Source organism: Orycteropus afer, unplaced genomic scaffold (assembly GCF_000298275.1).
Source record: "Orycteropus afer afer isolate SDZICR_OR568_19922 unplaced genomic scaffold, OryAfe1.0 scaffold00033, whole genome shotgun sequence".
Taxonomy (NCBI): domain Eukaryota; kingdom Metazoa; phylum Chordata; class Mammalia; order Tubulidentata; family Orycteropodidae; genus Orycteropus; species Orycteropus afer.
In genome coordinates this window covers 16,294,947-16,310,467 of record NW_006921620.1, presented here as the reverse complement: position 1 = coordinate 16,310,467, position 15,521 = coordinate 16,294,947, and positions in this window count along the sequence as shown.

Below are 15,521 nucleotides of genomic sequence, written 5' to 3'. Positions count from 1 at the left end.
CGGACAGATTGGAACTCTTGTGCACTGCTGGTGGGATTGTAAAATGGTACAACCATTGTGGCAAATGGTATGGCGTTTCCTTAAAAAACTGAAAATTGAAGTACCATTTGACCCAGCAATTCCATTACTAGAAATATATCCTAAAAAGGTGAGAGATAGCACACAGACAGACGTATGTGGACCTATGTTCATCGCAGCACAATTCACCATAGCAAAGGGATGAAAACAACCTAAATGCCCATCAGCGAATGAGTGGATAACCAAATTATGGTGCATACAAACAATGGAATACTATGCTACATTAAAGAATAATGAAGAATGCACAAATCATCTCACAACATTGATGAATTTGGAGGACATTATGCTGAGTGAAATAAGTCAATCGCAGAAAGACAAGTACTTTATGAGCCCATTACTGTAAAAAGACAAAGGGTTTGCTTGGGAAAGGGAACTCACTTTGTAGGTTACTGGGATGGGGAGGGAAGGAGAGGGATGAATTTTCGGCTAGTTGGGGCCCACACGCTGATGTGGGTAAAGGGAGGGATATACAGAAAGGATTTGTGACCACCATGATAACATTAGGAAATGAGAGGACACCAAATTGTGCACATAAGAGATAGAGGACAGATGCTAATTCCAACCAGTGTGTCCACAATACTGCATTACCATTAATACCAAACACCAGGCTACAGATAAACACTTAAATACCTGAGAGGATCAGATGGGGGTCAGTGAACAGGAGTATACTCTAGACCAAGGATAGATTCAGCTGAGGCTAATCTTGCACAGACACCAGTGATACAAAATACCTGCAATCCTTACAGAAACAGTAGATGACAGATGCAGAGTAATCCCTCACAGACACCCAGACACTATGGGAGAGAGATCCAAAAGATCTCCCTTCTCAGGACCATAGTACTGGGGGCCAACAGACTCAATTGGCACAACAAAATACATAAAAGTCTTGTTCCACATCCTACATTGGTGAGTAGAGACTGGGGTCTTAAAAGCTTTCAAGCAGCCATCTAAGATTCAGCTATTGGTGTCCTAGCATCAGAAGTGAAGAAGAATGCAAAAAAAAAAAAAAAAAAAAAAAAAAAAAAAAAAAAAAAAAAAGGGGGGGGGGCGCATTTGGAAGCAATCAGCCCTAGGACACGATGGCCCTCGAGACCAGAAGAACTAGGTAGTGCCCTGCTACCACTCAGGAAAGGATCAAATCTGAAGATCCTGGATAGAGTGGGAGGAAAATTATGAAACAAAATACAAAAACTTAATAATGACCAGAATTACTGGTCAGATGAAATCTGATGAGACCCCCAATACTATGGCCCTGGAATACATTTTCAGCTTGGAATAAAACTCACTCCCAAGGGCTGGCTCTCAGCCCAGTACTTAACAAGATGGACATGCAGACCAGTCAACCCAGGATGACGCACCCACATACTCTATGGTAATACATCCAAAGATAGAAAAAACAACAACAAAAATGAGGAAAAAAAAGATACATTTTCAAATAGCCTAAATAATTAAAGAAATGTAAATCAAAGCAGCAAATGAATAAAAGACAAAATCCGAATGATAGCAAAGTTATGGGAAAATAGACATATTTAAGTATGACTGAGGGCATGCTAAAATTCTGAAGAACAATTTAGTAATATGTGGTAAGAACTGTAAAAATGACTAACCTTTTAGCTCATATCATAGCTAAGTGGAATTACATTGTAAAGAAATATTAAAAATGCAAAACTCAATTTATAAGAGATTTATACTTCCAGGGGAGCTCTGGTGGCGTAGTGCCTAAGGCATTTAACTGGTAACCAGAAGTCTGGTGGTTCAAACCCACCAGCTGCTCCTTGGAAAGAAGATTGGGCAATCTACTTCTGTAGTGATACAGCCTTAGAAACCCAACGAGGGGTCACTATGAGTCAGATCCGACTCGATGGCAGTGAGTTAGTATACTTACAGATAAAGTAAAGTAACCAGGGTCAGAATAATCTCTAACCTTAAATAACTAAAAAATTGGATATACTATATGAAACAATGAATTTTAGAGATTACCCAAAGTTAGTGCCTTAGGACTACAATTGCTGAAAGAAGAGAATAAAACAAGGTGAGCTCTGCAATTCCAACAGCTTACTACCTGGAGGTACTTTCCAGGTTGTAGGCCTTGGATGATGTTAATGGGTTGAATTTTATCCCCAAAACAGATGTGTTGAAATCCTAACCTCTGTACCTGTTACCTTATTTGAAACACAGTTTTTGTCCATGTAATTACTAACATTAGCATGAGGTCATATTGGAGAATGGAGGATCCTAGTTCAAAACGACTGGTATCCTTATTAAAAAAAAAAAAAAAAAAGGCACAGAGACACAGAGGGAAGATGCCCATGTAAATATAGAGGCAGAGATCAGAGCGATGCTGCCACAAGCCAAGGAACACCTGGGTGTCCTTGAGCTGGGAGAGATAAGGGAGGGTCTTCACCTAGAGTCTTCTAAGAGAGCTTGACCCTGCCAACACCCTAGATTTGGACTTCTATCTTCCAGAAATGTGAGAGAACACATTTCTATTGTTTTAAATCACCCAGTTTATGGTACTTTGTGACAGCAACTTGAGTAAACTGATACAGAGAGAGAGAGAGAGAGAGAGAGAGAGAACACAGAGTACAGTCTACTGAATTAAAGAGACAGATATTACAATTAAAGGAGGTGAGGGTGACTAGAGTTTTCAGGGAATAGAAATGGGAGGGAAAAAAAAAAAAAAAAGAGCCCTGGAGGTACAATGGTTATGGATTTGACTGCTAACCAGGAAGTTGGTAGTTTGAACTCACCAGCTGCTCCTTAGGAGAAAGATGTGGCAGTCCGCTTCCATAAAGATTACAGCCTTGGAAACTCTATGGATTGTTCTACTCTGTCCTATAGAGTCGCTATGAGTCAGAATCAAATTGATAGTAAAGAGTTTTTTAGTAATGAAGAGGAAGTTACCACCTGGAAATAATACTTCAAAGATCTGCAAAGAGGACCCCTTGAATCTTTTGCAGCATATGTGCATGAAGAAACCTCCCAAGAGGAGGTAAAAATCCAGTTTGTTTGTTTTTTTAAAGTAGAAAGAACAATTCCTAGAGCTGACACAGGGCTATATACAGTTCATGTTGCAATAAGCCAGAATGAAAAGATGTGATAAGATAGGCTCTGGATAGGATCCTCAGAAGAACATTTTGTTAGTAGTGTGGTTAAATCAATGTTAGAATAAAGTCTCCTCTATATCTTCAATAACAAAGCTTAAAAGCAACATGAAAAGGATCCCACTGATTCTAAGTAACTTAATTGCCACAAAACAAAACAACAACAAAAAATACAACACTATTTGTTATGCATTGAATTGTGTCCCCCCAAAATATGTGTAGTAAATCCTAACCTTATGGTTATAATGCCATTTGGGAATGGGTTGTCTTTGTTATGGCAATGAGGCAGGATTAGTGTAGGGTATGTCTTGAGTCAACTTCTTTTGAGATATAAAAGAGATTAAACAAGCAAACGAAGAAGCAGAGTTGGAGGAAGAGAGAGTCCAAGCCAAATGGAGACCTCCAAGGGACCAGGAAAGAAGCTAAAAGAGACAATGAGTTTTCTCCAGAGTTGACAGAGACAGAAAGCCATCCCTTAGAGATGGCACCCTAAATTTTGACTTCTAGCCTCTTAAACTGTGAGAAAATAAATTTCTGTTTGCTAAAGTTATCTATTTGGTATTTAGGCTATAGCTGTTGTGTTATTGTTACGTGCTGTCGAGTCAGCCCAACTCATAGCGACCCCTCCTTGAGTTTCCGAGGCAGTATCACCATGGAAGTAGATTGCCCCATCTTCCTTTCGAGGAGTGGCTGGTGGGTTTGAACCACCAGCCTCCTGGTTAGCAGTCAAGTGCCTTAGGGACTATGCTACCAGTACTGGTTAACTAAGACAGAATTTGATACTGGAACAGTGAAATGGTATTCTAACAGTAACCTAAATTGTGGAAACAGTTTTGGAATTGGATAATGGGTAGAGGCTAGAAGAGTTTTAAGGTGACTAATAATAAAAACCTAGATTGTCTTGAAGAGACGATTGGCAGAATTATGGATGTTAAAGGTGATTCTGATGAGGGCTCAGAAGGAAGTCAGGAGAGCTAGAGAGAAAGTCTCTATTGTCATAGAGAACACATATAGTGCCAGCAATAGAACGTTACTAGAATTGTGGATGTTAAATGTGCTTCTGGTGAGGCTTTAAAAGGAAATTACGAACATGTGATTAGACAATGAAAGGGTAATGCTTTTTATGCAGGGGCAAAGAACTTTTCTGAGTTCCTTTCAAATGTTTGGTGGAAGGTAAAAATTGTAAGTGATGAACTTGGGTATGCAGCTGAGGAGATTTCTAAGCAATATCTTAAAGGGGCCACATAGTTTCTCCTTGCCAGTTAAGATGTGAGAGGAATGTGTTGGACTTAAAAAATGAACTGTGCAAAATGAGAACAAAACTTAAAGTTCTGGAAAATTCTGTTGTACAAACTAAGGACGTGTGTCTTAGAATCTTCACCAAGAACCTGGCTACACAATCTTTTGTTAAAGAGATTAAGTCTGTTACTGATGTATCTAACCAACTATCACAGCTGAAAACCCATTAGCTTAGACCAAAGGGGACAGAGAAAGACTGAAAGGGAAGAATGATGTCTACCTCTCAGAATTCTATAGGCAGGAAACAGGCCAAAGGAGCTACATCTGTTGTTCTCTAAGAAAAGAAAAGTACCACACCTGGAGTAACTTAAAACAGCAGAATTGCTGAAAAGAGCATGAGAAGCAGGGCTGCCTATTTTGAACGGTGCAGTCATGGCCTTCTGGGTTGCAAAGGGTAGGGACACAGCCATCTAGGTTTCAAAGAGACAGATCTTTACTAACTCGGTTCCAGAGTGCAAAGCTGCTGTTCACAGGTGCCAGGACAATGAGGCCACTGCCCGGAGCTGAGAGGGTGAGGCTGTCATGTTCAAAGGGCAGAAGAATGGGGCATGGCTGAGGGATGTGGGTTCATATTCAGATGGACAAGGAGAATTGGCTGCTAAGCCAAGGGGGCAGAGTTGCTGTCCCAGTGGTTGTGGAAGGTGGCAATGAAGCACAGGGCCAAGTGGCCTCCATACAGAATTCAGAGGGTGTGGCCAACACAGAGACTTTGGGGAGCAGGCCCTGTGCCGTGGTGATCCTAAAGAACAGAAGATTAGTTTTAAGCCTTGATAGCTAAAGTTTTGGAATTGCTTGGTGCTCGTTATCTTTTCTTTACCTTCAATTTCTCCCATCTATAATGGACATAGCTACCTTGTGCCTATCCCACCACTGTGTTTTGGAAGCTGATAACCTGTATTCTAGATTTCACAGGTTTGTAGCTTAAGAGGAATTTTTCTCCAGGATGAAATAGACTTAATGCATCACTCATATTTGATTTAGATGTTTCAAAAGATGAGATTTTGGACTTGGAGTTGATTTAAGACTTTTGGGATGATATGATGACATGAATGTGTTTTGCCTGTGGCAAGGATATGAATTCTTGAGGGCCAATGGGTGGAATGTTATGAATTGAATTATGTACCCCTAAAATATATGTTGTAAATCCTAATCTCTATTCCTGTGGTTGCAATATGACTTGGGAATGGGTTGTCTTTGTTAATTAGGCAGGATTAGTTAGGGTATGTCTTGAATCAATCTCTTTTGAGATATAAAAGAGACTAAAACAATCAAGTGAGAAAGCAGAGATAGGGAAAGAGAGATGCCAAGCCACATGGAGATCTCCAAGGAACCAGGAAATAAGCTAAAAGAGATAAGGACCTTCCTCAAAGAGATGAAGTTTGGTATTTTATCCTCCCAAACAGTGAGAAAATAAATTTCTGTTTGTTAAAGACTTCCCTTTTTGGTATTTTTGTTATAGCAACACTAGGTAACTAACATATTATTTAAAAAACAAAACACTGTAATTGGACAACAAATTATGTTAAATTCACAATGTCTAGTATTCATTAAAATTTTCAAAATGGAAAGAAGAAAGAAAATAAGGACCATAACTAGGAAAAAAGATCAATCAAAATAAAAAGGCTCAAAATTGACAGGAATTATTAAAACAGCTAGGAGCTCTGGTAGCGTAGTACCTAAAGCACTTGACTGCTAACCAGAAGGCTGGCAGTTCAAACCACCAGCCACTCCTTGGAAGGAAGATGGGGCAATCTACTTCTGTAGTGATACTGTCTCGGAAACCCAAGGAGTCGCTAGAGTTGGGTCCGACTTGATGGCACGTAACAACAACAACAACATAACTAATATACTCCATTTGTTTTTAAAAAATAGAGAAAACATGAACAGGATGAATAAGGCAATGAAAGATCCAAAAAATACTCAAATCAAACTCTTGATGATGAAAAATACTCTATCTGAAATGAAAAAAATAAGCAAATAAGACACTGAATAGCAAATAAGATACTGCTGAAGAGCTCAATGAATTTGAAGACATAGAAATAGAATATATCCAAAATTAAATTCAGGGGGAAAAAAAGACTGAAAAAAAATGAATGAAGTATCAATCACCTTAAGACAATCTCATAATTTAACATATATGTTATTGAATTTTGAAAGGAAGAAAAGGGAAAAAAAATATTTCAGGTAATAACAGCCAAAGGTTTTCCAGTTTTGATGAAAATTATAAAGTCACAAATTGAAAAACTCAATAAAACCTAACAGAAAAAGCCAACAAACAAACAAAACACCACCAAGACATGCCATAATCAAATTAAGAATAAAAGGCAACTTTCCTATCCTATCCTGAGAAAGTTCATATGCTAAAAACCTATGGCTAATATCATGCTTGGGAGCTCTAGTGGCATAGTGCCTAAGGCATTTGACTGCTAACAAGAAGGCTGGAGGTTCAAACCCACCAGCCACTCCTCAGAAGGAAGATTGGGCAATCTACTTCCATAGAGATACCACCTTGGAAATCCAAGGAGTCTCTATGAGTTGAATCGACTTGACTGCAGTGAGTTTGGTTTAATGTGATACTTAATGGTGAAAGCAAAATGCTTTTCCTCTAGATTCAGGAATAAGAAAAGGATGTTATCCCTGGCCACTTTTACTTAACATTGTACTGCAGACTGTAGCCAGTAGAAAAAGCAAGAAAAAGATAGATTACTAATAAAAAAAAGTAAAACCCTCTTATTGACAGACAACATGATTGTCTATGTATAAAATATCAAGGAATTTACAAAAAAATCTACTAGAACTATTAAGTCAGTTTAGCAAGGTTACAGAATGAAAGATCAATATACAAAAATCAATTGTATTTCTATATGCTACCAATGAACAATTGGAAATTACTACCTGATCTTACATTAAAAATTTGCTGAACTCTGATCTAGACATTATTCTATAACTTCCTTCTTTCCACATCAGGCTTCTTTATAAAATGTAATCCTTACTTTCTCTATCTCTTTCATTCTTTAACTAAATGTAGCCTGGCTTCTAACCTTATCCCTCCACTGAATCTATTCTTATCAAGGTCAACAGTAAACTACCTGCCAATCTAATGGACATTTTTCAGGTTTTTTGTTTTTTAATATATATAAATTATTCTCATCATTTGACATCAAGTACTCCTGATACTCTTTCTTACCACAGTGGCACCATCCTCTTTTGATTCTTCTCTTACTTCTCTGTCCATTTCTTTTCAGTCTTTTTTTTTTTGTAGACTTATCATCTTCCAACCATCCCTAGAAGGTTGGTCTTCACTTCAGATTTTATCCGTGGGCCTCACCCTTTCTACTACAAACATCTTGACTGCCTTACCTCATCTGCCACCACTGCTCCCCTCATCCTATATCTTTAATTGCTGTGCCACATGAGCTCTAGGCACACTTTTTGCAACTATTTTTTTTTTTTTTTGACATTTCTGGTTTAATGTCTCACAAATGCCTCTAACTCAAATGTCATAAAACATCTTCTTCCTTTGTTTTTTTCATCTTGATCAGTGATAACCTTTTTTATATTGCTGCCTAAGCTTGATATGTGGGACTCATTGCTGATACTTTATCTGGCAATTTCTATGAACAACTTGTCTTATTCTTTTGCAACTATCTTAATTTCTCCAAATCCATTTGCTTCTCTTATATATTAATGCCACCCTTTAGTTAGGAACTTATTCCATTCTGAATAGCCTCTTATCTTGTTCCTTTGTCTCTGGCCCCTGCTTTCTCCAATGTATTCTCTACATACTCTTTACAAATGTCTGTTTATCATGACATTTCCTACTAAAAACTCCAACGTTCTTTAAATATAAAACATTTTGGAGATGTATAAGTCTTTGGAGATTCTACAGAGATGAAAAAGGCTTTTATCAAAATTCTAAGAAGAAATACTGGAGCTGAAAAATTTTGGAACATTGTTCATTATTTTGTGGTTAGGTATCAACTGAGCATCTGTTATGTGCCCAGCTATGTGTCAGACATTGTATCTATCTTATTTTAGGATAAGATATAAAGTATTAAGGGATATCTCTTTATTTTATCATCTGTAAATTATATCTCATATCTGCTATCAGACTGCAAGATTGAGTTTCTATTGTCAGCAATGAGCTAAATACCATTTGAAGCAATTTTAATATTTTAATCATTCAACAACTTATAATTTCACTCCTGTGTATGTATGCCAACCACTGTAGCAAATAGAAGATAAAGATACCATACTTTCTCTACAGAACGTTGAATGACAGAATTTTAATGTTTCTAGAATATTTCTAGAGACACTCAATCACCTAGTAAAAGTTGTTTTAGAAACCAGGACACTACTGACCAAAATAAGACACCTAGTTACCTAAAACATTTTGCAATTATCTGGTGAATCCACACTCCTATTGTCAGTAACTGGGAGCTCTAGTGGCATAGTGCCTAAGGCATTTGACTGCTAACTAGAAGGCCAGCAGTTCAAACTCACCAGCCACTCCTTGGAAGGCAGATTAGGCAATCTACTTCCACAGTGCTATCGCCTCGGATACCCAAGAAGAGATCTCTATGAGTCGGGATCCACTCGAGGTCAGTGAGTTTTGTTTTTTTTTTTTCCGGATTGTCAGTAATTAGCGCAATAAACTCTGGTAGCGTAGTGCCTAAGGCACTTGACTGCTAACCAGAAGGCTGGCGGTTCAAACCCACCAACCACTCCTCGGAAGGAAGGTTGGGCAATCCTACTTCCCTAGTGATACTGCCTCAGAAACCCAAGGAGGGGTCGCTATGAGTCGGGGTCGACTGGATGGCAAATAACAACAACAACAACACAGGGCAATAAAAGGTAGAAATGGTTGTGAAGTCTAACAGAGTGACATGAAAAGGACATAAAGTAGACTCTTGAGAAATCAAGAGACTTGTCTTATAAATGAGTGGTGAAGAAACAAACCAAACTCAGTGCTGTGAAGTCAGATCGGACTCATAGCGACCCCTCCTTGGGTTTCCCAGGTGTTATCACTATGGAAGTAGATTGCCCAACCTTCTTGCTGATATTTCGGTGCCCAATACCCACTTAGTTCCTTGAAGAGATCATGTTTCCTTCAAATTCATAAGTTCTATACATCTCCTACTCTAACTTATACATGGAGAAACTTTAACAGGATAGAATTTCAGAGTCATCATAAAACAAGAAACTCTTTTTATGGTGTGATTTTAAACTCTTCTCTGTTTTTCCTTTATTAGAAGAATCATCTTCTATTTTTTAAGCCTATTTATAATAAAATCCTCTTCTCATTTCATCCCATTGGAATCTCCAAAGAGCACTTGATGATATCTAACATAATTTTTAACTGACTACCCTGTATGAACAGGGACCGAACAGTACTTAATCACTGGAATTCCACCAAATTGTACAAAATAACCCTGAAATTATAATCCTAGAATAGAGCCATGGGTGCTCAACCCTTAGTGGCAGAATGATTACTGCCTGCACATTTCTGGAACAGAGTCAGCCTATATCCCTATAAATATCTGCAATTTAACTAATTAAACGTATGAGCTCTTTTCTGAACGTTTTCCCCATAAGTCCTCTCTATTAATGTCAGCAATCTATCAAAAAGCCATGGTTCTGTTGTTATAGCAACTATCATATAGACGTATGCAAAGAAAAAAATGCCACCAGTAACATCAAATTGTCATGACAATTGCTGTTAAGTACAAAATGACAAATCAGTTCCTAGTTGCTGAAGCATAAAAATCAGGATAAAACCATACTTTCAGATTTCTTTTAGCAAATATGTATAATGGTGATGGTGATAGGAAATAGTAACAGAAAGAGAAAATTGGAAGATATAAGAGAATAACATAATATTAGGTATCAATGTAAAAATGAGTTTGATTTGCAAAAGTTAATATTAAAATATTAAAGCACTGAAATACTACTAACTATAAACTGGCCAGTTCTTATGTAAGTAAGAAACATGAAGCCTTTGATTTTCCAATGTAATGAAAAAGCTCACCACCTATTTACATCTTTTGGTTTGAAGCCTATGTGGATATTTGTAAAATATCTCTTAAAGCTGATGATTGTTTTACTAAAGCTAAGAACATCATAATGAAGAATCCTAGGGTTCCAGAGCAAGCATGCCACCAGCAGAGAAGATCTATACACCCTTTGGAAAACAGTTCCTGGTTGCCACTGGGAACACTGATAGAGATAGAAGTCTGACCGAGAGGCAACAAGTAACCATGTGGCCAAAGCTGCTCATCATAAGTTGAATTTTGTCAGATTCATCAAGTCATAAGATCAGGTAGCCCCAGCAACAATTTATTGTAAGATCGAAGTAGAATAGCTGGAAACAGTCATGAGCATAGGTCAGAAGGCACAAGTAAGCTATGTGAGCAAGTTTCTCAGACCTCCACATCATCCAATACTGTGATATGGGCCTTCACCCACTTAGTTTATGTCTAGCCATATGGGAAGGGTTTCTTTTCTGAAGAAGTAGTGGAGAAGGACAAGGCCAAGCTTGGTGTATGGATAGGGTGGCTCAATGTGTGGGTGCAAGCCAAGAAAGAACTGCTACTGCACTATATTCCTATTGAGGGGTGGCCCTGAAATTCAGCAGTGAAGGGAAATCCTCCACTGGGCAGTGGTTTCAAAACCAAAAGAAACAAGCTGATTATTGCTGATTTTGACATATGGCAATCCCATGTGTGCAGGATAGAAATACCCCCATAGGGATTTCAAGGCTATGACCTTTCAGAAGCATATTGCCAGACCTTTCTTCTGAGATTCCTCTGGTTGGGTTTGAACGGGTGAACTTTTGGCTGTTGTTGTTGTTGTTAAGTGCCATCGAGTCGGCCCTGACTCATAGCGACCCCTCCTTGGGTTTCCGAGGCAGTATCACTACGGAAGTAGGATTGCCCAACCTTCCTTCTGAGGAGTGGCTGGTGGGTTTGAACCGCCAGCCGTCTGGTTAGCAGGCAAGTGTCTTAGCCAACTTTTGGCTAGTAGTCACTTAACCATTAGTGCGTAACCATTTCTGTCATCCATGGCCAGAGCTTCAGGGAATGCATATTTCTCTTTGTCTAGAAGGAGAAGTGGCTCAAAATAAGAACATACATAGACTTATGACTTGCCTGGATATTCAGGGACCTGGCAAAAGAAATACTTGAAGATCAGGAATAAGAGAGTCTGGAGAAGAGGCATGTAGATGACCAAATGGAGTGGGCGTAAAGTGTGAAGAGGTTTGTATCATACATGAACACTCAACAGAGAGCATCTATGATGGAAGAGACACTGAATAACCAAAGAGACAGAATGACTCAGCTAGTTGACATCAGCCAGCCTCTATCATCAGCCACTTCTGTGCTAGCACAATGAGCTCATGATGAAGCCTGTGAGGGTCTATATTGGCTCCCATCCACCACAGCTGCTGCTGTCTACCAGCTTCTGCTGTTGTCAAATGTTCAACCTGCCAGCAACTGAGCCCCATATGTATATAGCCTTATGCCTTGAAGAGACTAATCAGTCACTTGGAATCAACAGGATAAATAAGAAGGTGTTTGCAGAGTCTCCTTTAGAAACCCATCCCAGGACCAAATTTTTATGCTGGATTTAAATTTGGAAGTTTTTATTTCCATTTTCATTGATGTTAGAGATGTTTATTTTAATATTCTCTATTAAAAAATAATTTTTAGCCTGACAGTCTACATCAAATAAAATGCTGCTGAGTCTTACTCACTAAAATGGAAACTGTTCCAAATTGAAATCAGTCATCAATCAGTCCTTGGCATGACTAACTCATTTTAGTTAGATCTACATGTTAATGAGACCAAAGCTGAAGTCACTGACCTTTTCTAAAATTTTATTTTAGAAAGGCATATTTTATATTTAGGATTTCTGTGTAGTAAGAGCCATCTGGTATAGCCATCCATCTGCTTCCTAACAGTTTTGAGGAGAAATTGCTTTTGTACTTCCTTCTCCCTCCTTAATATTATACCTTGGTGACCTATATTCCTGAAGTCAAGCTCAAACTAGGTCATTGGCTACTACTTTTATGTGTGTGTGTGATTTGGGTGAAAGTTTACAGAACAAGTTTATTTTCTGTATAGCAGTCCTTACACATTTTGTTTCAGGACATTGACTGTAATTCCCCAAAATGTAACAGCTCCCTTCCAGTAGTTGCCTCTTTCCTATGTCCTTCCCTCCCATGCACCCCGCCCCCCGCCCCACCCCAGCTATTTGCCTTTGTCTTCTCCCATGATTGATCTGATGGCTCCAAGGAGTGTATCTACCTGATGTAAATGTTCACCACATATGCCTATCTATTGTTCACCTGGGAGTGAGGTTCAGTTCCAGACCTGAAGAGTAATTAGGGGTCATAGTCTCAGGGATCTCACCAGGCTCTATCAGACCAGCAAACCTTGTCTCTTTTTTTTTTTTTTTTTTATGATTTTGAGTTTTGTCCCACATTATTCTCCCACTCTACCCAGGATCTCCTACACCAATCCACCTCCCAGTGGTTGACAGTGGTAGACGGGCACCTTCTAGTTCTTTTGGTCTCATGATCACATAGGCTGAGGACCATGTGGTCTGCTAGACCCTTGGACTAATTGTTTCCATGTAGCTTTGGTTTTCTTCATTCTTCTTTGCTCTGGATGAGGAGAGACCCATTGTTGTATCTAGGTGGCTGCTAGTGGCTACTACTCTTAACTTTAACCAGCATAACACCAATGTGGAATGATAGAACCATGCCTGAGACATATCAGACACTCAAAAGGTGTTGGTTGAATGAATTAATATGAATAGGAATGAATAACTTCGTAACACATAAGCCTTCATTTTTGTAGTAGCTTCAGAAAATATTTTAAAATCATCTCTTTCCCTTATTCTATACTCCATGACCAATCAATTAATACTTTACTTCCTCAATATGTTTATGTCTATTTCACTAGCTGCACAACTACCACCACAATACATACCACTATCATCTATTCTCGCAGTACTGCTTTTGGTCTGATGCTCCCTTCAATATATTCTCCACAGGACAGCTAAAGTTTAGTAAGGTAAAAGTCTGATCACTTCATACCTCTGCTTAAAACATTCTAGTGGCTGTTCATTGCTCTTAGGATAAAGAGAAATATGCTTACAACAGAGCCTTTCAGATCTTTTAGACTGGTCCTCTGTCCACCTCTCTGGCAGTGTGGTTCTGGAGTTCTATTAGCGATAGTGATCTGGAAGGTGAGTCCAGGAGACTTCTCTATAACAAACTGCATGTAAACAGGAAACACATTGCTGTTACTTGCATTAATATTTATGTGCAGTAGCTTTGGAGGCTAATGGGTCCCCATAGGACACCATTGCCCTCTAGCCTTACTTTCTTCCACTCCTTCTAGTCCTCACTGTTCTCCTTGTTTGCTTGTTGGTTTTTTTCACTCTTCAATGGTTCCAAGCTTCTTCCTATGTATCAGCCTTTTTATTTGCTCCTCTTTTTTCCTAGAGCCATTTTACATATCTAAATGCAACTCATTCTTCAATTTCCAGCTTAAACATCACTTCCTCAGAGAAGAGTTCCCTGACCTTGAGGTAGGCCTATTCCCCACTACGTGATCTGTCCTTCAAACACCCAATACTGTCTTAGTCATTCTTTATTAACCCAGTTGTTAAGGCACAGGATTCATGAAGCTGTGTCTACAGATTAACATGTCACTTCTCTTACTTCTTTTAAAGCCTCTGTAAGCTACTCTCTGCTCTTTATTTATGCTTCACTCCAGGCCTTTGACAGCCATCTTGGATAACTAGGCCTTTGATGCAAACAGAATTGAGTAAAGGCATGAGACTGGTCCAAAATGATCCCATTGTTGCTTTTAGAAAAACCAAAGACCTATCCCATTATAGACTTCATTTTTGTATGCTAAGAAAGCACATGGTTACAAAAATTGAACTCTTATTTACAATTTTAAGCATAAACTATAAAATGGTTAAATTTTAGGTAGCTCTTAATTTGAATAGGATAACACAAGAAGAAAGTAAAATTCTGATTCTGATTTTGAGAGAGATTAATGTGGCATCCAATCACATGTGAGAGGAGAAATAAAACCTCACCATTGGAGAGTCAGTCCACGTGTCATAAAATTGGAGGCAGTAATGTCTTTTCCTGAATTACTTTGTCATACTCTATAGATAGATAGATGGAAAGATAGTTAGATAGATAGATGGACAGATGGATAGATAGATAGATGGATGCATAGTTGATGTCAAGTTGACTAACTCATGGCAATCTTATGTGCCTGTCATGACAATACATCTTACTAAGGGTCTCCCTCACCCTCTTTGGCCCTCTAATTCAGCAAATTCACCTACTCTATTGATTGATCTGTCCTGATGATGGGTCCAAAGCAAGTGAGTCAGACAATGTTCTGTTGTGATCCTTAAGGTTTACACTGGCTCATTTTTTCTAAGTAGATTGCCAAGCCTTTCTTCCTAGTCTATCTTAGTCTGTAAGCTCTGCTGAAACCTGTCCACCATGGATTATTCTGCTGATATTTTAAATACTGATGACATAGCTTCCAGCATCACAGCAACATGCAAGCCACCACACTACGAGAAACTGACAGTCTGCTAGTGGCATATGCAGTACAGTTAGTATATTTTACAGGTGAATATTACAATCTTAGTTATAAAAGCATTTCAGACTGTAAGATGCAAATCATGATAAAAATCGCAAAGATTATTATTTTATTTCTTCTGCCTAGGAGAGCTCAATTTTTGCTTTCATCCATAGAAATACATATTATGAAAAACTATTAAGATGAAAGCTATCAAAATACAAAACCAAGCACAGTTCATAAAGTACTAATTTCTTCATTTAAATTACATTGTTCATCCTAATGGAGTTGCTAAAAGTTATAAAATTTGAAATTCTATTTCTTTGCAGTCATGTTGGCAGCCTCAAAATGTATCTCCGCATTTTCTCCTTGTGTTTTAAATTTTCTTTGTAATGGGCTATATATTTGAAATCTATTTGGT